The 24,060-nt window shown below is 45.7% G+C and overlaps 1 protein-coding gene across 1 annotated transcript in view; it reads right to left on the bottom strand.

Annotated features, from left to right (window-relative positions):
* ADD2 (adducin 2) overlaps positions 1-18,540 on the bottom strand; it is a 95,870-nt gene extending 77,330 nt beyond the window's left edge. The window contains exon 1 of the mRNA XM_037048138.1: positions 17,977-18,540. The gene's annotated coding sequence lies outside the window, so the exon portion shown is untranslated. The remainder of the gene's footprint in view (positions 1-17,976) is intronic.
* Positions 18,541-24,060: the final 5,520 nt, after the last annotated feature.

Raw genomic sequence — 24,060 nt, 5'->3', positions numbered from 1 at the left:
ATACTCTGAGAAGCTCACTCTCTCTCTCTGTCTCCACCCCCACCCCCTCCACACACACACCTGAATCCAAGAAACAACACGCCTTTCTAGAATGTACAAGTATATATTCTTGGCAAAAGTTAAAACACAAAATCATTATAACTTTGCATACTGTGCTGAATAGTGTCTCCCCAAAATTCATGTCCAGCTGGAACCTGTGAATGTCACCGTATTTGGAAATAGGGTCTTTGCAAAAAGTTAAGATGAAGTCCTAGTGGATTGCGATGGGCCCTGAACCCGGTGATGGCTATCCTTATAAGGAGAAGGAGCTTCGGACAGAGGGGGCCACAGAGGACACACAGACACAGGGGAGAAGGCTGTGTAACAAAGGAGGCAGAGCCTGGAGCGGCACAGCTGCAAGCCAGAAAACACCAAGGATGGCTGGTAGCTGCCGCGAGGCAGGGAAGGGTCCTTTCCTGGAGCCTCCAGAGTGAGTACGGCCCTGCCCACCCTCGGTTTCAGACATCCAGCCTCCAGAACTGCGGGCGAATAAACTTCTATTTCCATAAATTTCCACCTGTAATATTTTGTTAAGGCAGCCCCAGGAAACTACTATACTTTGTAAAACTGTAACAGAGTTTACATAGTCGTTGTCCCGCTGTATCCAGGGATGAAAACCAAGGGTCAGCACGGAGGCCTGGCTGTCGGGAGAGCCTGACTGCCTCTGCCCCACACGTCTCTCCCATTATAGTTTAGATTCTTGTGAGGAGCTTATAGTCCTCCTGTCTCTTCCTCGAAATCCAATGACATCTTGAGAACTCTGACATTAAAAAAATGAAGAATTCAGTATTTAGAAAGAAGTGCCCTGAAGAGCAGCTTTCCAGGAACGGCGGGTTTGCCAGTAATTATGTGCCTGCCCCACCTCGGGTCAGAGCTTTGTCTTCCCCGAGCTTCGTCCATCTGATCTCAGCAACTCAGAGGCTGGCCTGGAGGGTCATCGTGGTCCCTTCCGCTGTGACCTGCTGGGATTCCAGTGGGAACGTTTCCCACGTGTGACATCTGACACGTTACTCGGAAACATAAGGACAGAGAGGCCCTTGCTAATGCGTAGGGCTCCTTTTGAGCTCTTGTGAGTCCACTTATAAAGAAGACTTTCACCTCCTAGGATATTTCTTTGAACTGAACTAGAGAAAGGGATGCAGTGTTGTGTCCAGTGTAATGTTCGCCTTGGCATATTGAAAGTTCTAGAAGAGATGACTGATTCTAAAGAGAAGGCTATAATGGAAATCAGGAGGACAATAATGAATGTGCGTCTCCCCTTCCCACTCTCAAGAGAAACTCACACTTATAAAGCTAAGTCAATTAGTCACACTACAAAAGATGTCTTTATTTTATAAATAAGGTCAATAAACATTTCCTTTAAACAGTGTAGCAAACCAGTGGCTTGACCCGCTCTCCTCCAACCTAAACAACCCAAGTTCCGTCAGACACCTTCGTATGAACTAGCATCCTCCCATTGGCCCAAAGAGGTGGCTGTTTCCTGAACCCTGACCACTACTCATCGTACTTTATAGTGTGATGTCAACGTGTCCAATGCAGAGCGCAATATTCTTAAAACTGACGTACAGGAGGGAAGCTTAGGAAAGGAATATATCTTGGAGCTTAAATGTCCTGACCTCAACATATCCCCCAGGTTACGGAAAATGCAGTGATGTGAAGAGAAATAAAAGCATCCCTGCTGCCCTGGTTGGTGTAGCCCAGTGGATTGAGCACAGGCCTCTGAAGTAAAGGGTCACCAGTTCGATTCCCAATCAGGGCACATGCCTGGGCTGCAGGCCAGGTCCCTGGTAGGGGACACATGAGAGGCAACCACACATTGATGCTTCTCTCCCACTCTTTCTCCTGCCTGTCCCCTCTCTCTAAAAGTAAATAAATAAAATATATTTTTTAAAAGCATCCCTGCTTTTTCACACACTAGACACAGTGTGTTTATAAGGAATGTCACAATATTATAATTATCAGACATAAATAATTTTAGTGTTTTAAATGCTTATAAGTCTTGTCAAAGGTGGTGTGAGGAAGCCAAAGAGACTATGAATTCTGTAACATGCACACCCTGTGGACATGTGCAAGTAACTTGTGCTGAGCACAGAAACCTAAAATAAGCTACTGCCTCCCTAATTCTCTGTGTATATCAATAGCACTATTGACTGTCATATTTAAAACAAAAGAGAAAAATAAACTAAAAGAATAAATTGGATTTTTAAAAACATAAACCATGTAGGGTTATAAGTTATAAAGTTTTTTGGTTTACTCAATCCACAAAGATTTATTTATTGCTTTATTTATTTATTTATTATGTGCCCACTTTTCTAATCCAAAGATTCAATTAATAACATCATCTATTTTATAGGGTTGTCATAATATTTAGACTTTAAATATATAAATATACAGATGTACGTTATTGTCTTAACCGGCTCAGGCTTCTATAACAAAAAGCCATTCCTGGCTTTTAAGCAACAGAAGTTCATTTCCCACAGTTCTGACGGCTGAAAATCCAAGATCAGGGAGGTGCCAGATTCAGTGTCTGGCAAGGGCCCGCTTCCCCACCCTCCTCTCATCGTGTCCTCCCGTGGGGAAGAGGCAAGGGGGCTCTCTGAGGTCTCTGGGACAGGCACCAATGTCAAACCCCATCAGAATGGGGACAGGCTTCAACATATGAATTTGGGGGGACACACACCTTCTGTCTACAGCAATCATTAACACAGTCTGATGTGTAGGAAGTACTCAGTGAGTGCCAGTTACTGCGTTCATCGTGGAGCCAAGGAGACAGGTCTGGGGTATACCTGGGAGGGCTGAGCCAATAGAATTGCTGTTGAATTAGGTAGGAAAGGGAAGAGACAAACCAAGGACAATTCCAAGATTTTTGGTGTGAGCAACTGGGAGGATGATGTAATGCAGAGAAAACTGGGTTTGCGAAAGAAGTCTAGAACTCTAATAATAACTCTAATAGGGTCATGTTAGGTTTGGTCCGAGGTGCCTGTGAGACATCCATGTGGAAATGTCCAGGAGACATTCAGGTATCCAAGTCTCCAGCCTCCCCACTCCACACCGCTCAGAGTACGATCCCAAGACCAGCAGCATCAGCAGCATCGCCTAAGAGCTTGTTGGAAATGCAGATTCCTAGACCCCACCCCAGACCAAAGGAATCAGAATCTGCTTTCTAACAAGGTCTCCACATGATCTGTATGCATGTTAAAGTTTGAGAAGCACTACGCTAGATCTCTGGGGAGAGAGAGCCTTTATGCTCTACAGCATATAAATGAAGTTCAAGCTAAGGCCTGGATGAGCTCCCCCAGAGAGAGCCGGTAAAGAACACTGGGTGGCTCAGGGCAGAGTCATGGGGTTCTCCAACACTTAGAGGTGTGGACAAGGGAACCCACAGAAGATGAGGAGGAACAGCCAGTGAAGCAAAGGAAAAACGAAGATAGTAAAGGGTCCCAGAAGCCAGATAATAAAATGTTTCAAGAAGCGGTCCACTGTGTTAAATGCTGCTTATGGGTTAAGTAAGATAAGAACAGAGAAGAGGCCATCGTTTGGCAACATAGAGGTCATCAGTGACCTTGGCAAGAGTATTCTCAGTAGCATAGAGAGGACAGAAGACCAAGTGCAGACAGTGGAGAAGAGGAAGGGAGACAGTGGGCAAAGGCAACTCTTGCAAGGAGTTTTGCAGAGAGCATAGAGAAACGGGGTAGCATCTGAGTTGCTCAGGTAGGAGACACTGGCGCACATCTGAATGCCAACGGGAATGTTGTGCTTGAGAGAGGGAGGAAGAGAAAGAGAGGGAAAGAGACAAAGGGACAGAGAAAAAGAAATGGGGGGGGGGGGGAGGTGGGCAATGCACAAAACAGAAAGACCGATTGATGGAGTGGAGTTTTGAGAAGAGGAGGAGGAAGGGGGCTGGAGCCCAAAGGATGGCCCCTGGTAGAAGAAGGGCCATCAGCTCCTTGCTTCTGTTTCTCAGTGAAGTCCAAGGCATGCAGTAAGGTGGGCGGGGGTGGGGAGAGGAGAAGATTTAAAGAAAAGAGGACTGAATTTGTTATTTTGGAGAGTGGGAAAGTAAACACCTCAGGATGACTGGGTAGTGCAGGGTGCTTTTTTGAGATTTTTGGCCATGCATTTGAGAAACTCCACACTCTCCCATCACATGCTTCGTTTGTCCAAAACTGTCCTGTTCTAGTGCATGAGCCATGAATTATGAGAAAGTACATCTTTTCCATCAATCCTCACTGTTCCCATAAGCAGTTATGACGTTCAGGGTCACCATCAGCAGCAAAGCTAGACCAGAGGGTCATCCCAGAGCCACAGCAAGATGGTGGCAGAAGCCCTTCATCTCCTCCGCAAGATTCATGGCTGGGGCGTCACAGAACTTTTAATGACATGAAAACACAAGATGACTCAAGAGAGGAAGTTTCTCCTTCTCTTCCTACAATTCACAAGAACTGCTAGGGGGTCTCTGAAGACTACTACTTTGGTAAACAGCACCACATACCATTAATTGCCTGTAAGTGAGTTTTGAACAAGCCCAAAGTCAATAACGCCCCCTTGGTTACCTTCCTTCCAATTTAGAAACCAAAGTCATTGACAAATCACATAAGGCTTCACATCATTCCCTAATCCTGCTACAAAAAGCTCATTTCTGTGATCCAAATATCAAATGTCTAACAGGTGGCTCTCCCTGCGGTCTCTGTTCTCTCACAGCACACACTCAGGAGTGCAGGCAGCTCCCTGTGCCCTATACCCACCTCCATTTCCACTGCTTCAAAAACCTCACTGTCTTGGGAGCAAACACATTGCAAGATAGAATTCCTACCACCCCTCTCCCCTTGTGGCTGTCCTCTGCCACTTTCCCAGTCACTCCCCCATGCACTGACGACTGCACCACCTTCCCGCATCACTACCTTTCTCATTCCCAGTGACTTCAAATACACACCCTGCAGTGACCCACCCCACACCCAGCATCCCGTTTCCTGAGCTTCTAACACCTGGGCCCCTTCCTTCAGCCCAGCCTCAGTAATCCGATCTCATGATTGCACACGCTAGATCTTGATGTTGCCAGTAAGATCACCACCTCCAACATCTGGATTTCACACCCTACTCCTCGATCATCCCCTTCCAGCCCACCTACTCTGATATGCCCCTCCTAGAAAATCTCCAACGTCTCTGGGACTTCCTATTCACTTTGTCACTACCTGCCCCCAAACATCCCTTCTTACCCACTTAAATGAACTAGTCCAGCTGGGTAACCACTCCCTTGCAAAACACCTTTAACTCCTTTGTCCCCCTCCCCTCTATTGTTTTCACCTCACAGATCCCCCACCTTTGGTTAAGTGTTACAGGACCTTGCTCCCAGTGTGCATCTGGGCAGCTGACCCCTGCACACCACTGTGCAGACAGGACTCATTTGGAAATTCCCTGCACACCTTTCAAATGGTTTCTTACATTACCAGGCAACTTGCTCTTTCTTGGTGTAAATCATTTGAGAGGATAGGTTCCCACCTTCTCATCTCTCCTCAAATCTCCCCCAACCCTCCTCACCCCCACTTTCAGCCAGCAATGTTATCTCAAATAGTGCAATAAAATGCCTCAACTCCGCCAGTGCTACCTCATCTTCTGACTCAGTCCCACTAACCCACCTGTGTCACCTGTATGCCAGTCACCCAGAAAAGAATTCCTTGGCCACTGGCTAAAGCATTCCCTGGCCACTCTTTCTCTTGTTACCTGAATTTGCCTTTTGCATAACAAGCGCTCGTGCCTGGCACTGTTTGAGTGTTTGCACGTTTAGCACCTTTCTCTCTTTACTAGAGCGTAGCCTCCTGGTTCACCACAGAGTCCCCAGCACCAGGAACAGTAGCTGCTCGGAGAGGGTGTTCAGTAGATACTTGTCGACTGACTGATCGACCGAAATGCATAGTCAAACCTTACAAACTTTCCTACCACTGTGCGAAACTACTCATCATTGCTAGTATACCTCAAACACACTTAAAAAAATTTAGTGCCATAAAATACACATACCACCTTCTTACGCCTTTTTTATGGGTACAGTTGAGTGATATTAAATACATTCATAGTGCTCTGTAAACATCACCACCATCCATCGCCGTAATTCTTTTCATTTTGTAAAACTGAAACTCTATACTCAGTAAACAATAACTTTGTGTGCACTCCCCCCCACCCCGGCCACCAGCATTCTACTTCATAACTCTACCAATCTGACTGCTCTAAGTGCCCCATATAAGTAGAATTATTCAGTATTTGTCTTTCTGTGACTGGTTCATTTCACTTAGTGCATGTCCTCAAGGTTCATTCGGGCTGTATCATATGTCAGAACTTCCTTCCTTCTTAATCCTGAGTAATAGTCCCTTGTATGTACAAATACACTTGAGTTGCTTCCATGTTTTACCTACTGTGAATAGCGCTGCTGTTAATGTGGCTGTACAAATAGCTCTTTGAGTCCCTACATCAATCAAATTTAAATATACATTCCCTTAAACATCTTGTATGTAACCTCCTTTTTGTGCCCCACCCCCAAATTAGCAGTAGGGCTTCTATCTGGGCCGATTTATTTATTTGAAAGAGATATTACTGAACTAAAAGTATGAAGAGCAGAACTTGGAGTAAGCAAATAAAAATAATGGAATCAATATTACAGCCGTCTTCCTCTCTTCCTCCCTCGCTTTCTCCCTAAGGAGCAGTCTCTCATAACACAAACCAGCAAATCCTCCAGGGAAGAACTCCAGAAGCAGCCTGTGCAGGAGGGAGGGATCAGATATGCTAGGGCCTGACTTTACCCCGCCCCCGACATCACCTTCCTCTTGGGCACTCTCCCCATGCCCTCCTTCTGCTCACCCTCCCCACCCTGTGTTATGCTTTTGCTCCCCCTGTGAGACTAAGAACACACGCTTCCCACGTTTGCCTTAGCACGGCAGAGCCTTGCTGACATCTAAAAGGCAAGAAACAACCCAAGAAGAGGTACTCTGACATTCAAGCACAGGAAAAGATGCTCAGTGTCATTGGTCACTGGGGAAATGCACATTAAAACTACAATGAGATAATATCCCACACCTATAATAATTCTTCAAATTAAGAAAAGAACAAGTAATGTGAAGTGCAGAGCAATTACAACTCTCACACGTGGCCGGTGGGAATGCAAAGTGGTGAGCACAGTCATTGGAAACCATTTGGCAGTTTCTCACAAAGCCAAGCATACACAGGGCAGAGGATTTCAAGCTTGTGCTGACACAAAAGCCTGCATGCCAATCTACACAGTGCACTGATGCATAATCATCAAAGCTGGGATTCACCCTAATGTCCTCTAATGGGTGAACAGCCGAACACATTGTGGTACAGCCACCTAAAGGAATATGATTCAGCAATCAAAAGTATTAGTATTATATCGCCCTGGCTGGTGTGGCTCAGTGGATTGAGTGCAGGCCTGTGAACCAAAGGGTTGCTGGTTCGATGCCCAATCAGGGCACATGCCTGGTTGCAGGCCAGGTCCCCAGTAGGGGGTGCACAAGAGGCAACCACACATTGATGTTTCTCTCCTTCCCTCTCTCCCTCCCTTCCCCTCTCTCTAAAAATAAATAAATAAAATATTTTTTTAAGTATTAGTATTATAACAGCATGGATGAGTCTCAAAAATATTACGCAAAGTGAAAGAAGTCATACACAAGAGACAACACTGTATGGTCCCATTTATATGACATTCTAGAAACAGCAAAACACAAAACAGACGGGTGGTTTTCAGGGCTTGTGGGTGGACCTGGGAGATTCACTATAAAAGGGCATAAGGGAACTTTTTTCTATTGTGATTGTAGTGGAGATTATGCAACTATATATATTTGTCAAAATTCATAGAACTATACATCAAAGAAAGGTAAGTTTTACTATGTGTATTATATCTCAATAAGCCTGACTTAAAATGCAAACAAATACATTTAAAAATGAGCTTCTAGACCTGTACCACAGTCTCTGTGCAGAGGACCCAGGCTCTAGCGGTGGCCACTGCATAGGTTTATACAAGCCTGTTTTAAAAAAATGACCTTCTGCATAAAACTGGGGGAACACAATAGTAAATATACCAGCAACACAAACATCAAAAAAATAAATCATTTTTTAAAACCTGGTTTCTGGTCCTGCAGTACCATTCTAGCCTTGAAAGTCCCCAAGTATGACGAAGTGCCTTGCCTGGGGACCCCATGCTCCTCTCAAGGTGCCACCTGGGAGCTGGGCTGCCATCCATCTCCAACCTCTCCTTGAATAGATCCACAGCCACCTGAGTCCTCTGATTGGCAGAATCAAAATGACTGACATCCTGAAAGGCTGCCTTGTCTGTCTGAGAGCCTCGCCCACACCGCCTCGCAAATATGGCAGCGAAAAACATCACTAAACTGTGCGATGACAGACAGCAGGAACTACAGCGTGGGAATGGAGGTCTCTTCAAAATCTGGTTAGATGAAAGAGCGTTTCAGCAGGCAAAAGGCGATGGGGAACTTCAAGTAGGAGAGACACCAAGATAGTTTAAGATCGGCAACGAGGACTTGCTGTGCAAATAGCAACCCCGCTTCCCTGGCCTGCTCCTCACTTCCCAGCAGACTTGCCGTTCTGGGCTGCGTCCACCCATCCACAAAACCCTGGTGATCCCAATTCACAGCAATAAAAACGAGGTTCTTTGCGTAACTACAGCTATAGATCTGCTTGACAACATTGTCGACTTAATTAATATTGCTTCATGGGTGTCCCAGTTGCAGAAACTATCTGTCCCATTATTGTAAATCAGCCTAATAGACTTGTCCTTTGACAATATTCTCTAGCTATTTTCACTGGGGTTTGAAGTTGAGTAATGTTTAATATCATAGTTAAGATGAAAAGCTCCAATTTGAACAAAACAGTACACAGAACAAAATAGAAGACATTTTTAACTATGGAAATATTTGAAAGTACACAGAATTAGAGAGCACATTATAATGTACCCCAAGGACCCACCAGCTAGCTGCAGAGTAGACTGCAGTTTGCCCGAGAGTCCAGGTTATGCCTCTTGTTCCAGTGTAATCGTTAATTGCGCTTCCTTTCACTGCCAGTTTAGAGGATAGATAATACCTAGCCTCAATAATTATCAAATTATGTCCTTATCTTAATTCACCTCTAACCCTACTTTATCTCCCAATAGAAAAGATGATTTTGAGACAAATTCTAGATATTATATCACTTCATCCATATATATATAATAGACTTATAGAAGGAGATTTTAGAAATTCTCCAACATCCCTGAGCTTGATAGACCTCCAGTTTGGAACTAAAAATAACAGTTACAGACTTCAAAGCCGACAACAGCTTCACAGCCTGTGACTTTAACAGAGCCGAGATACGTATAAAGGATCCCCAAATGTTTTCAGTCTTAATGATGATTGCTAAGGCTGAAAAATGAAGCGATACTCTCCAAATTAGACAGAGACATCAAGGCAAATGAAATTGCTTGCGCAGATTTACCTTCTGAACAAACAGCCTGAGGCACCCTCAGATCCCTCCTTGTCACCCAGGTAAAGAAGGCCAGCAGCGCTCCCGGTGAGGACACACTGAGAGTTCACTTACTTTCCCTGTGGGGTCCTTACCTCCTAGGTCTAAATGCAGTAGTGAGCTCTGACCAACGGCCTTCCATGGCACTTGGGCAGTAACTTGCTCCAGGTCCCTAGGAGCGGTTTTCGTCTTCCTTGAATCCTCATTTTTATGCCAATCCCTTTTAGGCCATTAGCCACATTCATTTTTCTCACTTGACACTCCCACCTTTCTGTAGTCTCTGAAGAGAAACAACTAACTCGTCAGAACTGTATGTCAACTACAAGTGCAGCGTGGGTGGAAGGACGCTTCAATGTTTCCGGACTCCTCTAGCTGCAGAAAACCTCGGGCTTGAGTTGACAGTTGCTGCAGCTAGTTGAAGGCATTTACAGAACGAAAGCAAACTTCACATGGGATTTAACCCACGGCCATGCCAGTAGTTTGTCTTATGACTGCTGTGCAGGGCTCCATCGAAAATTAATGTCCTTGGCTTCTGATTCAAGATGGCAGCCCTAACCCACCTATCCCTTTTTTTTATCTCTTCTTAGTCCCCATTAAATCGATCAAGGGAATACAAATATATAATCTCGCAATAAGACATTAAAGTAGTTCATTACCAGAGGAGAGATTACAACAAGTTTCTGGAGGACAAAAAACAGATGAGGAGCTGGTGACTAATGTCAGGGGTCTGTCTGGCAGAGCCCTAAAGCTGTCCCAGACTCTGAGATGGGAGGTGTGATGGAGGACAGGAAATAGAGTGACTGAACATAGAGGCGCAGACCATAGGTCTGTCTTGGGAGCAGTGGACCCTTTCCACACCCTCTCCTACCTCCACACACCATGATTCACAGCCAAGCACCCAACTGTCACTACCTCTGTATCTGTGTCCCAAAATAGTACGTATGTACTGCTAGTTCTGAATTTATCAGCTTTACCACTGGATGGGGCTTCTCAGAGAAGTTGCTCAGCTTCGAGAACAGCTGTGCTACTGCTGGTGCCCCCAGCGAAGCAGAATGCATTTGAACTTCCCCCTGCAGGCATTTTTCACGTAGTGGCCCAAGGGATGAGAAATTCAAGCTCCTAAGAAGGATATGAAATCCTAGGCTGTTACTTATGGTGCAATAAACAATAGCAACCCTTTCAGATAATGAACACTTTAAGAGTTTTCAGCTTTTAGAATGACCTTATAGACAAATCATGGAAACCAACTACGGCTATGGAACAGAATGAATATTTTATCAATTTGGATAATGCAAAAGTAAGTGTTCAGCTGGAGGGAAGGAGGAAGCAGGCAGAGAGAGGTGGTGGTAGTATCCTTGTCTCACAGAGCTGGGAGTTGTTAGAAGACCCAACCAACAGTCCATGGAACGAAAAATCCGGTTTTAAAAAATGCATTGTCTGGAGAAGCAGGGATGGAAGGTGGTGAGGAGATGTGAGGTTTAAATGAGCTCTATCCTTGACTTTCATGGAAGAAAGTCACTAGATGATCGCAGTGGATAAATTCAAAACAGCAGTAGTATCTGCGTATTATTTTGAGATACAGAGGAAACTACAGTAGAGTAGAAAGCACAGCGAAAAGTGGCTTCTCTGTGGATCAAGGACTCAGGGTGGGGCTGGAATTGCTGCTGCTTGAGGGCAGCCCTTCAGTCCTATTTGACGGAAAAACTATGCCCATGCATTGCCTTTAAAATAATAAAGATTGAGGGCAGGAGAAGAATACAGAAAAGTGATGGAATGCTTTATGACGTACGAGGAAGGAAGTGCTGCACCCAGTGCTGTGGGAACAGCACGGAATGGGTTAAGCTGGATTCCGAATAACTATGGTAACAGATGTAGCTAATTTAGGACACAAATGAGGGTGTTGGAAGGTTCTGAGAGAAGCCTGGTGCTAAGAGGGAAGGAGATGAATTCTAAATACAGGAAAGCTGAAATAATCCGAGTGGATGCTCCGCCATCTGACACAAGTAAAGGAGGGAAGAACGGAACCCACCCTCGCTTTTCTGGGGTCTTTTCAGCACAGAGTCTTAAAAGTGAAAGTCAAAGATTCTTACATGGGCTCCACGCTGAGCAAAGACAGCAAACATCATGGAACTCGTACTCAACAGAATAATGCAGGCGGAAAATCGCGTCCGTTGTTAAAGGATGCTGTGTCTGCACTGAGGCCCCATGTGTTTCAAAGTTTAATAACTTAATTTGTTCTTCAAGAAAAACAATTTACAAAGGACATTCAAGTGCACACATATTAACCTTCCCCTCAATAAAATGACTCAAAATTCAGCACAGGAATTTAACTACCCCTCTCAAAGTCCCATAGAAAATTACAAGAGGAACATAAAAACAGGGTCAAATCTGCATCACTACTAGTTACTGGGAAGGCTGCCTTCCACAGGGCAGAATCTGTGAGGGGCCGACGTCTTTGCAACATCAATGCTTCCTGCACAGGCATACGCCATTTGGTTTCTGGAATAAATACTGGTAGTTCGTGTTTTCTGTAAAAACTGTCCATTTCATCAATATTTTTGCATGTTAGGGTACAATGATGCAAAAATATTCTTATGATTTCAAATCTCTTCTCCCTTTTGTTCCACATATCATTTCTAGTATTGTAAAATTTTTTAAAATCTTAATTAGGCTTACTAGCAGTCTGTCTATTTCATTGGCTTTCTCCAAGAACCAACCAGACAGACAAAAAGTGGAGGCAGCCTGTATAAAGTGAGGCAAAGAGCCTGTGAAAGGTGTGGAGCCCGGTGGGGGTTGCAGTGTATGTCCAGAAAGTTAATGTCCAGAAAGATGGTGGTTCAGTCTACCTAGGGGGAGAGTGTAAAGAAAGACGATGTGAGCAGTAGAGGTAGGTGAGAAGTTTGGGCTTTGTCCTGAGGGTAGAGGAATGAGGAGATTTGGTGTTCATCTAGGAAGGATCACTGTGGATGGATGGAAGGAGGTGGGGCTCAATGTCAGACCAGAAAGCCAACCAATAAGTAATCCAGAGTTTCAACCAGGAGCGGGTGGCTGTGTGAAGCAGAAACACAAGCAATTAGCCCAGGCAGGATAGATGGCAACTTCAGCAATGTAGGGACCACAGTCTAGTGGGGCCTCCCGGAAGCTACTAGAACTGGAAACCCCGTGGCCACCTCAAGGGAGCCAGTGGCTTCTCCTCTAAACTGGCCAGGGAAATTTTCTCTTCTGTCTGTTTGGGGTGGGGCAGGGGGGTTAGTCTCCTCCCCCTGTTCCCCTCCCCATTAGTTCTAATATGGCCATCAGCCCTGAGACCCAAGTCCTCACAGGTTCCATGGCTGGTCCAAGTGTGAGTGTGTGTGGGGGGATGCAGTGGAGGATCAGTGGGGGATCAGCTGCGAGTGTGTGTGGGGGGATGCAGTGGAGGGTGTCAAACGGTCCTCAGAGCTGCCACTCACAGAAGCCAGAGGGATGTGTTACTCGCCTTGGTAAGTTTTTCTAGCCACTTCAAGGCATCATTCCAGATACCACGTGGAAGACTGAAATTTGTTTTCTGGCAACCACACCCTAAACTCTCTGGCTTCTAGGTCCTGCCTGGGTTGCTTGTGGGTGAGGTCCTATGTCCCATCAAATATATTAGAAATCTTTACCTCCAGTCCTAGTGGCATTTATTTACGTACATACATGTCTTTATTTGTAGCTGCAAATGTTGGGGTGATCAGAACTGACCTGGCTTGAAGCTGGCTATGTTAAAGCCCCACTTTTCTAGGGGGCTCTCTCAGCATATGTCCAGACTGGGGGTCCAGACGCTCAAGGTGGAAGGTGCTGATAGAGTTTGTAGAGCCCTCCCGCTTTTGTCCCACACCCCCACCCTGCCCCAACCTACCACAACCCATCCAAGCCTGGCTCAGCGAGCCTGAGGAATGTTCTAGGACTCATCTGGGAGAACATCCTTGCTTCTTCCCGGGAGGGACCCTTGTTCATCATGGGCTGGCTGCTGCTGGTTGGCGCCATCTGTACCATAGCTTCTAGAGAGTCCTTAAAGAACTGGGGTCCATTGTTCTCCCCCGTCCTCTAAAACTAAAACAGGTGTGTCTGGGTCTTGCCTTGCTGTCTTGGTTTTAGCACCAAATGTCCCTCATCCTGGGCAAACCAACAGTCCTGGGCAATCAAGGCCCTAGTGACACAGACTCAAATATCTGTGTGTGAGACATATATGTGTATGTCTATGGCATGTGTATATAAAAAGGAAAGCCACCAAAAACATGATTATAACGGGAAACTAACGTGTTTCTTGTCATCTTTGACAGATCAGTTAGGTAAAAATAAAATTTTAAAATAGATTTAACAATATAATCAATAAATGCATTTTCCTCTGTACAGCTAAACATCGTACTCTGCAGAGAACTGGCTTTTCTTTTCACGTCACTTCATAATATTGGCTAACCTCTCATGTGTCACTTATCTTGCTGAAGACAGAGGCAGTTTTCAGTATCACTGCCTTAAAATTCTCCCAGGCTAAAACTATAGTTGTCAAGGTGTATGGAGTCAATTATTGGGGCTGCAGTTTCTTTCTAGAGATTCAAAATTCTATCCCAAGAATCATGGGTGTGTCCCTGTACACAGTTCAAAATGCATAAACTGCATAGAAATCCCTTTGAAAGAAAAAATTTTCTCGTGGGCCCAATGGTCCACCTAAGTCACACCTGTTAAAATGTAACTTAAATATTACTCTAATAAAGGCCAGTTCTAAACACTTGTGCTTTATAGCTTTTATATAGCCAAAATGCCAAAACAAAGGTACAAATAAATACAACTATCAAACTTTAAAATGTCAAATGAATGAAATAAATTCACTGCAACTGATATAGTATTGTTTCACCGAAGCTAAAACACCATTTTGGGTATAACAATAGAAAGATGCAGCCTCAAGTCTAGTTACTACATGTTATTTTCTGAACTTTGACTTCAACGATCTGAACGCAGACAATGCATAAAGCATGCTGTGCAAAACAATATTAATAACATTAAAGTGTGTCAGGTTTAAGAGTCTACTATCACAACCATCCAGCCTGGAGTGCCAACATAAATGAGGTGGCATTTTATACTACCATGAAGAGTAAAGATCTCTAACATTTACTGAACCTTACTATATGCTCCAAGTCTTTCACACGTAGTACCTCTGATCCTCACAATGTCACTCTGAAATCAATACCACACATTTATCCACATAGTATCACAAGAGGAACAGAGAGGCTGACTAACTCGCCTGAAGTCTCACAGCTTGAGTGGAAAAGTGGATCTGAAGTCAGGCAGTCTGGCTCCACTTAACCATTGCACCAAATTACCTGTCAGTGCTTTGGACGTAAGGGACTTATTGGAGGGTTACTAGTTCTGCGTTAAATAGAGACCTAATCCAATTACTGCTAAAACCGGCAACAGCAACTTTTCCATTGAGTTTTTACTGCAACACCTGCTGCTAAAGAATTGCTGAGACTCGGTCCATATGCAGGCAGATGTGGCAGGAGAGCCGTGTTCCTTGCCAGTGCAGCAGAGGTCACCGGGAGCTGTTCGCAGTTTGGCAAGCCTGTGCCTGTGTGAGCTCACGTGTCTCTCCACATGCCCCTGTGTCCATCCCCACCCCCTCCTCCGTGCTGTGGCCCGAGTCAGCAGGCCCACCCCTGGCTCACAAGGGAAGATGGAGGGTTAGACCCAACCCTCTGGGGGTGAACTTCGACTTGGGGGTGACTAACAAGATGATCCAGAACACACTTTTATTATTCATTATTTAAGATTATCACTGAAATTAGAGAAGACACAGATCCCACAAAAGACATACGTCCTCAGAGCCTCAGGGGTCTGGGAGGCCTGCGGTTGAGATCATGCGCCCACACGGAGGGGCACTATAAAAACCAGCTGAGGGCAGCCCAGCCTGTGTCTGACGAGGACATGATTGAAGACACCATTCCGAATGCTGCACCATATTTGAAAAAAATTCCTTTCTGTTGTTAGAGTCAAGAATTATTGTGCTTCCCTTAAGAGGTTTATATTTCATGCTTTCATGTTCTGGACATATGATGTTTTGTTTGTGCTTTTCCTGCTCAGCTCTTAACACGATTTGTAATCATATATTCATTAGAGATACTTCTTCATGAATGTCTGTGTCTTGCATTCACTTGTAAGTGTAAGTGCCATCAGGGCAGAGAACAGGTCTGCACCTCACAGAACGTGGCACAGAGTTAAGTTCTCACTGAGTGTTTGTTGAGTGAACAAGTGAGTGAATGAACCAACAAATAAACAGAACATGTGCCATGGTCAACTTCCCTTTTTGTATGAGCTACTATAAAAGCCAAGAGCTGGATTTGTTCCCCCCTCATAAAAGGTGTAGGGGTCTTATGCTTCTATTTTGTGTATTCGTCTCATTCTTAAAAACATTTTATGTCTCTCTCCTTCGAGTTTACTTTTTTTCTTTCCCACCTACTCCTAGTTAGTTTGCCTTGCTATATTTTATGAATTCATGTAAACTGTCTTTAAAACTCTTGTGGAACAAGGTAGGTAATAAATATACATATCAAAGCCTTTATATGTATAAAGCTGAGATATGCCAATTCTAGCACTCTACTGATATTTAAAGCAAAGTCAGCCCAACCCTAGAAACTACTTGCGGTGTGTCATTTCAGGCAGCGTTGTGCAGGGTGTATGTGACAAGTATGTTTCTAACAGGGCTAAACAATTTGGTGGACAAGAAAGAACATAGGGCTTGCTACAGAAATGTTATGGATTTTGGATCAAAGAATGATTTCTCGTCAGTGGTGCTTCAAAGTGCATCGAGTGCACACTGATACTGAAAAGTTTGTGTCACTGAAAAGTTTGTGTCACTGTGCCCTCCTGTGGGTGGGGCTTTGGGCAAGACCCTGGTCCACAGGCATTGAGAAATGTATGATCACATTACAGAATGAAGGCCCAACATTGTGAAGTGAACATGTTAAATGGTCTAACCCCCTTTTTAAAATCCCTAACATTTATTATTTATTTGTTAGTGAGCAGATAGCTTGCAAATCTGAAGCTTCAGTTACCTTCTCTGGTCTTATTCAGCACTTTCATTTCCATTGCTGGCCAAAAACTATTTTTCCCTAAAATTAAGCATCCTTTTCAAACCCCATTCATGAGGACATCTCTCACCGCCTGAGTTAAGTATCTCAGGTACCCCAGCTGCATCCACACCCTAGATGTGAAAGGTGGGGAGTCCATCCTCTCCAATCACGTGCTCCCCTCCTTTGAGGTTATTCACAAAACACTAAATACCCATTTCAAAGATTAAGATTTGATTTCTGTTATTTACAAGGCTTATCTGAGTCCGTTGAATTTTAGGTGACAAACTGCCAGAGGAGGGGAGAGTGGGTGCCATGAAACAGACGGGTAATAATCATGTGCCACAGATAAATGACAAATGTTTAAAAGAATTTGATAGGGTGTGGGCTGGAGCTTTTTTCTTTCTCTTCCCTTTCTTCTTCTTTTTTTTTTTTTCCGCGGGGGTGGAGGATGGCGGGAGAGCAGGGGTGGAGATTAGAGAAGAAAAGGAAGGGGGAGTGAAGGGAAGACAATAGGCTAGACCCAGAACGCCTGCTCGGCATCCAGCCTGCCGCTCCCACCCCTCCTCCACAGCAGGTAGGCTGTAGTCACGATTTGAAAACAAGCAGATGCTGGCCTCCACCTCGCGGACCACCTAGGTTGGCCTCCACCCGGGGTGCAGGAGGGGAGGGAAGAACGGGAAGAGAAGGGAGGGAAGATGGAGTAAAGAGAGGAACAGACTATGAAGACCTCCTCGGGGCCAGTGGCCTTTTTCCCTCCAAAGTGGTGGAGTCGCACAAAAATCCAAGCCCACCAGGACCTGCTTACTTGACAGCTCCCCTGTTCAAAATGCGGGCGGCTGCCAACGCCCCACCTGCTCTCCCGGCAGCTTCGGGGGAGCGCGAGGCGCGGGAGCTGGCGAGGCCTGGGGAGCGCGCTCAGCCCAGCGGTGCGCGCCGGGCAAAACTACCCGGGAGGGCGGTGGCCTAGCCGGAAGGGGAAGGAGGGGCAGCCGCAAAGCGAAGCTACTACCCTCCAGCCCAGCGTAGGAGAAAGCCCCACCTGTCAGGCGTAGCGCTCTGGGCCGGCAGGTCCGACCGCCCCTTGCCTAGGCCAGCGCTCTGCAGCCCGGCTCTCCAAAGAACCTCCAATGTCACATCATCAACAGAAACCTTTAGGGGTAAAACACCGCCACCGGGAAGGGCTGCATCGCAGACGCACTCACTAACAGACGCTTGTGGATCTGGACCAGCAAGCTGTAGCACGGCGGAAGGATGCTGTGGGATCTCAAATTCCATTAAATTAAACAAAACCAAGGCAATTCCACGGTGGCCATTCTGGAGACGCGCTTACCTTCTGCAAGGCTTTTTATCCATCTCTGGGCTTCCACTGTAGGTTGTTGCTGTTTTTGTTTCGTTCCGTTGATTTTTTCCCCTCTTTCTTGAGGTCTGCTTAATAAAAGCACCCAGCTAATCTGCAGAGCACTGTTTTCTCCCCATCCTGCAGCCCCGCACTTGTCAGAGCTGCCTAGAATTCCACCAGCAATGCAGCTTCTGGCGTCACTTGTGACTACAGACAACAGAGGCTGCCTGCCACTCCTTGACAAAAGACGTTCGTTTCTGTTCGCCCCTTACAGCCCTGTCGTCAGAATTAAATCCATTTCCCGCACGAGGCTGGGAGGAAATGAGAAGCTCTCCTGGCGGTGCGTGCTGACAAAAGGACGCTTGGCGGTGCCCACAGCGCCCCCTCCAGAGGGCCGCTGTCCCGCCGCCCGGGGCCACGGTGCTGCAGTGCCCCTCCCGCGGTGCCCGCCGCCCGCGCTGCCGCAGTCCCGCCGCCCGGCCTCTGCCCACGTCCACACAGGCACCACGCACGAAAAGCCGGGACAGCCAAGAGCCAATATGAAGATTTTGTTACTAGGAAGAAAATCTGAAAGGTGAGCTTCCTTAGAAGGTAACCCCCAATACCTGTAATAGAGAATAAAATGAGAATTTGGAATGATAAAATAAATAAATAATAAAAGAAGGGGAAAGAGTCCTACATTTGGAATATGTTTTTGTCAAGTGGGGATATCTTGTGTTTGGAAGATAACGCTACTAATGATTTTAATAGCAATTGTCTGACCATTTGAATTCCAAGCCAAAATTATCCCTATCCTAATTCTGACTCTGATTTCAAGGAGAACAAAATTTTTGTTGTTGCCCTACCCTCTGGGGCCACTGGTCCAGCTCCCTCCAGTTCTCACGACCTCCTCTTCTCAGGCCTCTCCCCTCCCCACCCAGAGGGAACAGGTATTTAGTGAATGGGGAACTAGATGAAAAACCATAATACTTGGTCACAGTCTCAAATCTGCCCTTAACTAGCTGTGTGGCTTGGATAAGGTCACCGAACCTCTCGGGGCCTTGTTGTCTTCCTCTGTAGAATGACAGTACCTAAGGTGCCTCCCATTTCTAATACTCCCTGACCGTGATTCTCAGAGTGGGGATATCGAGTAGCAGCTTGAGACTTTAGACCTCAATAATCTCCACCAGCTCCCCAAACGCCCCTAAATCACCATTTACTCCAAGTGTTTCTAAAAGTGTGACTTTAGGGCAAGTACAGCTTCCAGAAAAGCCCCTGGTCACTGCCCCCAACAAGATTATGGCCCCTCTGCTCCTTCTAGGTTCTGGGGCACCACAGCCCTTAGACACCCCCATAAAAACCACCAGACCCCACCACAGAGCTACTGCGGAATCAGAATCTCTGGAGGTGAGCCCAGGAATTGGTATTAGTGACAAGCATCCCTAGTGATTCCTTTGCACACTAACATTTAAGAATGCCACTCTATGTAAGCTAGCACTGATGTAAGGTATGGAGTGGTGGGGGGTGGGGAGGACGGAGAGAGATTCCCTGACCTGTGTGGCTCAGCTGGTTGAGCATGGTTCTGCAAAGCAAAAGGTCACCAGTTCAGTTCCCATCAAGACACCTGCCTGGGTTGTGGGGTCAGTCCCCAACTGAGGTGTGAACAAGAAGCAACTGATTGATGTTTCTCTCCTCTGTCTACCTCCCTTCCCTTCTCTTTAAAAATAAATAAATAAATCTTTTTTTAAAAAAGTGAGAGAGAAAATGCCCAGTATAGCCACCCTAGAACAACTAGCAGGCCTTCTATTTCAGATGCCAGAGTGAATTTTGTCTTTCTGCTCTAGCTTCTCCAATCCCTTCATCCCCTAGTCTCCACACCCTTCTCCCCAGCTCAGAGCTTCTCACTCATTCTCATTTCATCTTCGGAATCAATGAGTAACACAAGCTCTTTCCCCATTCTCATGTCAAAGCCTGCTAGAATTACAAGCAGTTCTACCACCAGGCCCAGAGGTCTGCCTGTCCAGAAGTGAATTGTTTATTGACACAGTTTAGGTAGCCAAAGTCCAGGTATAACCTGGTAAATTATGGACCAGTTATACCTGGGAAGTCAGGAATGCCCTCTCCAGACCCCTGAAATCACAGGTATGGTGGATCCTTTTCTGAAACAGAACTCAGAAAGGAAGTAGAGAATTTTGGTTTACTCCAGAAAGAACAGGTTTCATAATTTTTTTCAGTCATTGCCATCACTCAAAAGATTTCCATTCCTGGTATATTATTTAGCTTTCTCAAACTGACACTAGCAAATTCTTGTTGGCTTCTGCCACTGTTCTGAGGGCTTTGCATGCATTTTTATTCATTTAATCTTCACAAGAAGTCTGTGAGGATGGTACTACCATTACCCCATTTTACAGATGAAGAGACTGAGGTACAGAGAGGATAGGCAACTTGCCCAAGGTTGCATAGCTAGTGGGAGACTAAGCCAGATTCAAACCTAACTACTGTAGTTTTGGAGCTTGTGAGCCCTAACCACGATCCTGCACATGACCTCTCGGAGGAGACAAAATACCAATTTTAAAAAGCAGAATTAGTTCAAGACACTGATAAATGGATAAGGCTGATATACTTTCCTTTTCCCAAAAAGGTTAATTTGTTCATCTAGACATTAGAGCCAAAAAAAAAAAAATCCGTCCATCTTCTCCCAGGTGCCATCTGAGTAGTATGAGAGCTGGGAAGAGCAGCACCATCCTGCGGCTTTAGGAGTTGTTCTGAGGCCCAGGCAGAAGACAAGACTCTATTATGTTAATTTCCGTAGTAGTAACCTAGATGGAATTTTAGTTGGAGTTCCGAAGTTCTCATTCAAGTCCAAATTCGCTTTGAAATCTAGTGAAAGAAACCATCACTGTAGTTGGCTCCACAGGCTGTGCTGGGAAGATCCCTGGGAGTCAGAGTCCCCACTGCAGAAAGTCCAAGGTGCCTGGCCCTTAACCAGGGACAGGGAAGCATAGGACACTCCGTGTCAGACCCAGGAAATCAAATCACACTTGGCTAGTACCCCAGATCTCTAAATCTTGACAAAAATGTTTCTGGCTGGCAATGATTTGTAAAGAGAGCAGATGGCCGTGTAGCACATACCCACCATGTCCCCGACTCTTGTGTTCATGCCCTATGTCATTCCCTTCCCTTCGGTGCTGACAGGGTGTCACTTCTGTGATTGCGTTATCTAAGTTTCTTCATCTTGCTAGCTGACTTTCCTGATTGCATTCTTCTCTTAAATACTTTAAAGAAACAACCATGTTAGGAAAACCTACGTGTCAAGGAATTGAGGGCGGCATCAGGCCAGATACTTCCCCAGCCAAGCTTTCAGCTGAGACCACAGCCCAGACCACAGCCCAGACCACCACCTTGACTTCTGCTTTGAGAGAGACCTTGAAGCTGGGGACCCGGCTAAGCCATACTCAGGCTCAACTTTTTCCCAACAGAACCTGTAAGATAATAAATGTGTTGTTTTAAGCTGCTAAGTTTGTGTAATTTGTTACACAGCAGTGGATAACTACTGGAGTGCCGCAGCACTCTCCAGGCCCAGGCATGCTCATCAGTGACCTCCCCCAGGGTGTGCTGCAGGTGCCGGAGGAATTGACACTCCAGGGCAGCTCTCAACAATGGCCATCAGTAGTTTGTAGACAAACAGCCTGGGCCCCTCACCCTAGGAATCAGGAGGACACCTCTGTGGCATGTTGTACACAGTCTCCCAGAGGCCTCAGCAGGATGAGCCTCAGCTGCCCACAGCAGTAACCTGCCCAGCCACACACCTTTCACAGGCTGCCTTCCTCCCTATGTGACTTTCCCACTCCCCTACCAGTATTTCCTTTCGTCAACTAAACTATAAATCATAGCCTAATTTTAGAAGAATCCAATTTAAGACAGGGAATGGAGAAAAGACAGTGCTTTCAGAGCAAGGCCAGTGATAAATTCTAAGTCTGGATCTCTTAAAAATCCCATTCTCTCAACAAGTGGAAGTTCAGCCAACTCTGTGGTTGAGGTCTGCTGTGGAAAGAGAATGGGGGTCCCAATGCCTGGGGCTGCAGTCTCATCCCAGTGTCTGTGTGGCCTCAAGAAAGACTCTGACCCTGAGGTCTCACTTCTCAGTTGTAAAGTGAGGGCAACAGTGCTTACCCTCTGTTACAGGCTGCAGTGGGTCCTCCAAAAAACTCTATATTGAAGTCCTTGTGGGGGAGTTTTGCTCGCAGAGCCCCCTGTCTGCTGCAGACGAGAATAAGTCTACTAAGACATGATCTGCCTGGGGAGGAAAGGTGGCCGATCTCTCAAAGGAGAAGAACCAAGAGCCTTTTCCTCAATGGACTTTTATTAGGTTCCTTCTGCACAGGAATGCAGGCAAAGCTCATTAATCATTGTTAGGCAGTAAGGATCAAACAACAGATAACATAGGAAGAACTATGAGAGCTTATTCTGAGTCAGGGTCTGTTAGCTAAAGGGCTACAAGACTTTGGGAAACAAACTCATTTCCTGCTCAAACCCTTATCATTTAATTGAGAGCATTCTTAGTAAAGCAAGTTTCACAGAATTTTACATATTCTTTCTTAGGCCTGATCACTCAGGGAACCCGCCCTTTCCAGCACAGGGCTACACTGCCCTCTGTCATTGTTTCAGGCTTAAGTCAGGCAGGGGAAGCAAGGCAACCAAGAAATTAAGAGACTTCTTGCAGACAGAATGAGGACTCAGGCTGTGTCAAAGCTGAGGAGCAAGGGTCCATCACCCCCTTTTTCTATAGCCCCCCAAGTCCTTCCCTGGGGCCTCCCCATGATTGTGCCTATCTTAGGTCATTCCTCCCTTGAGGAATCTTACCTGTCATTTACTAATCGCTCAAGAATTGGGGGCCACGCAGGATGAAGAAAAAGGAGCAGAAGCAGCACCCATGCCAGGGAGATAAGCTTTGTCTCCTTAGTGGCTTATGGTCTGAAGGTAGCTCTCTCAGCCTTAGCCATGGGGGGGTTACAGCTTCTGAAACTAGGCAGGGTGGTTCCCAACAAGTCCTAACCCCTAGTACCTCAGAATGTCACTTTATTTAGAGTAGGGTATTCAAAGATAATTTAAAAATTAAAAAAATAAAGTCATATGAGCGGGCCCTAGTATCTTTATAAGAAGAAATGTGGGCACAGACTGGCACAGAGGGAAGACCATGTAAAGACACAGGAAGCAGATGGCCATCCGCAGCCGAGGGGAAAGGCTTCAGAACAAACCGACCCTGCTGACACCTTGATCTCTTGACCTCAGATACATTTCTGTTGTTCAAGCCATCCAGTCTGTGGTACTTTATTATGGCAGCCCAGTCTCCTACTGCCCAGGGTTGTTATGCAGACAAAATGGGACACCAAATGAAAGTACTTAACAGTCTTATGTCCTGGCTGAGTGGCTCAGTTGGTTGGAGCATTGTCTGTATACCATAAGGTTGCGTGTTCGATTCCAGGTTAGGGCACTTGCCTAGGTTGCAGGTTCAATCTCTAGTTGAGGCACATATGGGAGGCAACCAATCCATATTTTTCTCATACTTGATTTATTTATTTTTAGAGAAAGTGAAAGGGGAGGAGAAAGAGAGGGAGAGAAACCTCAGTGTGTGAGAGAAACACTGACCAGTTAGTTGCCTATCGCACACTCCCAACCAGGGACCCTACAGCTCAGGCATGTGCCCTGACAGGAATCAAACAGGTGACCTTTTGGTTTGTGGGACAATATCCATCCCACAGAGCCACATAAGTCATGCAACTGATTGATGTTTCTCTCTCCCTCTCTCTCTCTCTCTCTAAAACAATAACCATATCCTAGGGTAGGAATTTAAAAAATACTTACAATCTTATTACTAATTGTTATGAGGCAACCAGCAACTATAACACCAGCCACATGAGGGAAGAACCCTCCAGGGCAATGAGTTCCCACATGTAGTTGGTGAAGAGGCCTTAGACCCCAAAGGAAAGACAACCCGACCCTTGTTATAAAGTGGCAGATAACTTGGCCAAATTGGGTTCTAAGTGTTTTGTAGAAGGTAGAAGTTGCAAGTGATACAACTGGATATTTAGCAGA

Source organism: Sturnira hondurensis, unplaced genomic scaffold, assembly GCF_014824575.4.
Source record: "Sturnira hondurensis isolate 20B ecotype Veracruz unplaced genomic scaffold, ASM1482457v3 Scaffold0006413, whole genome shotgun sequence".
Lineage (NCBI taxonomy): Eukaryota > Metazoa > Chordata > Mammalia > Chiroptera > Phyllostomidae > Sturnira > Sturnira hondurensis.
Note: the sequence above shows the minus strand (reverse complement) of the source record. Positions and strands in the feature narration are given on the sequence as shown.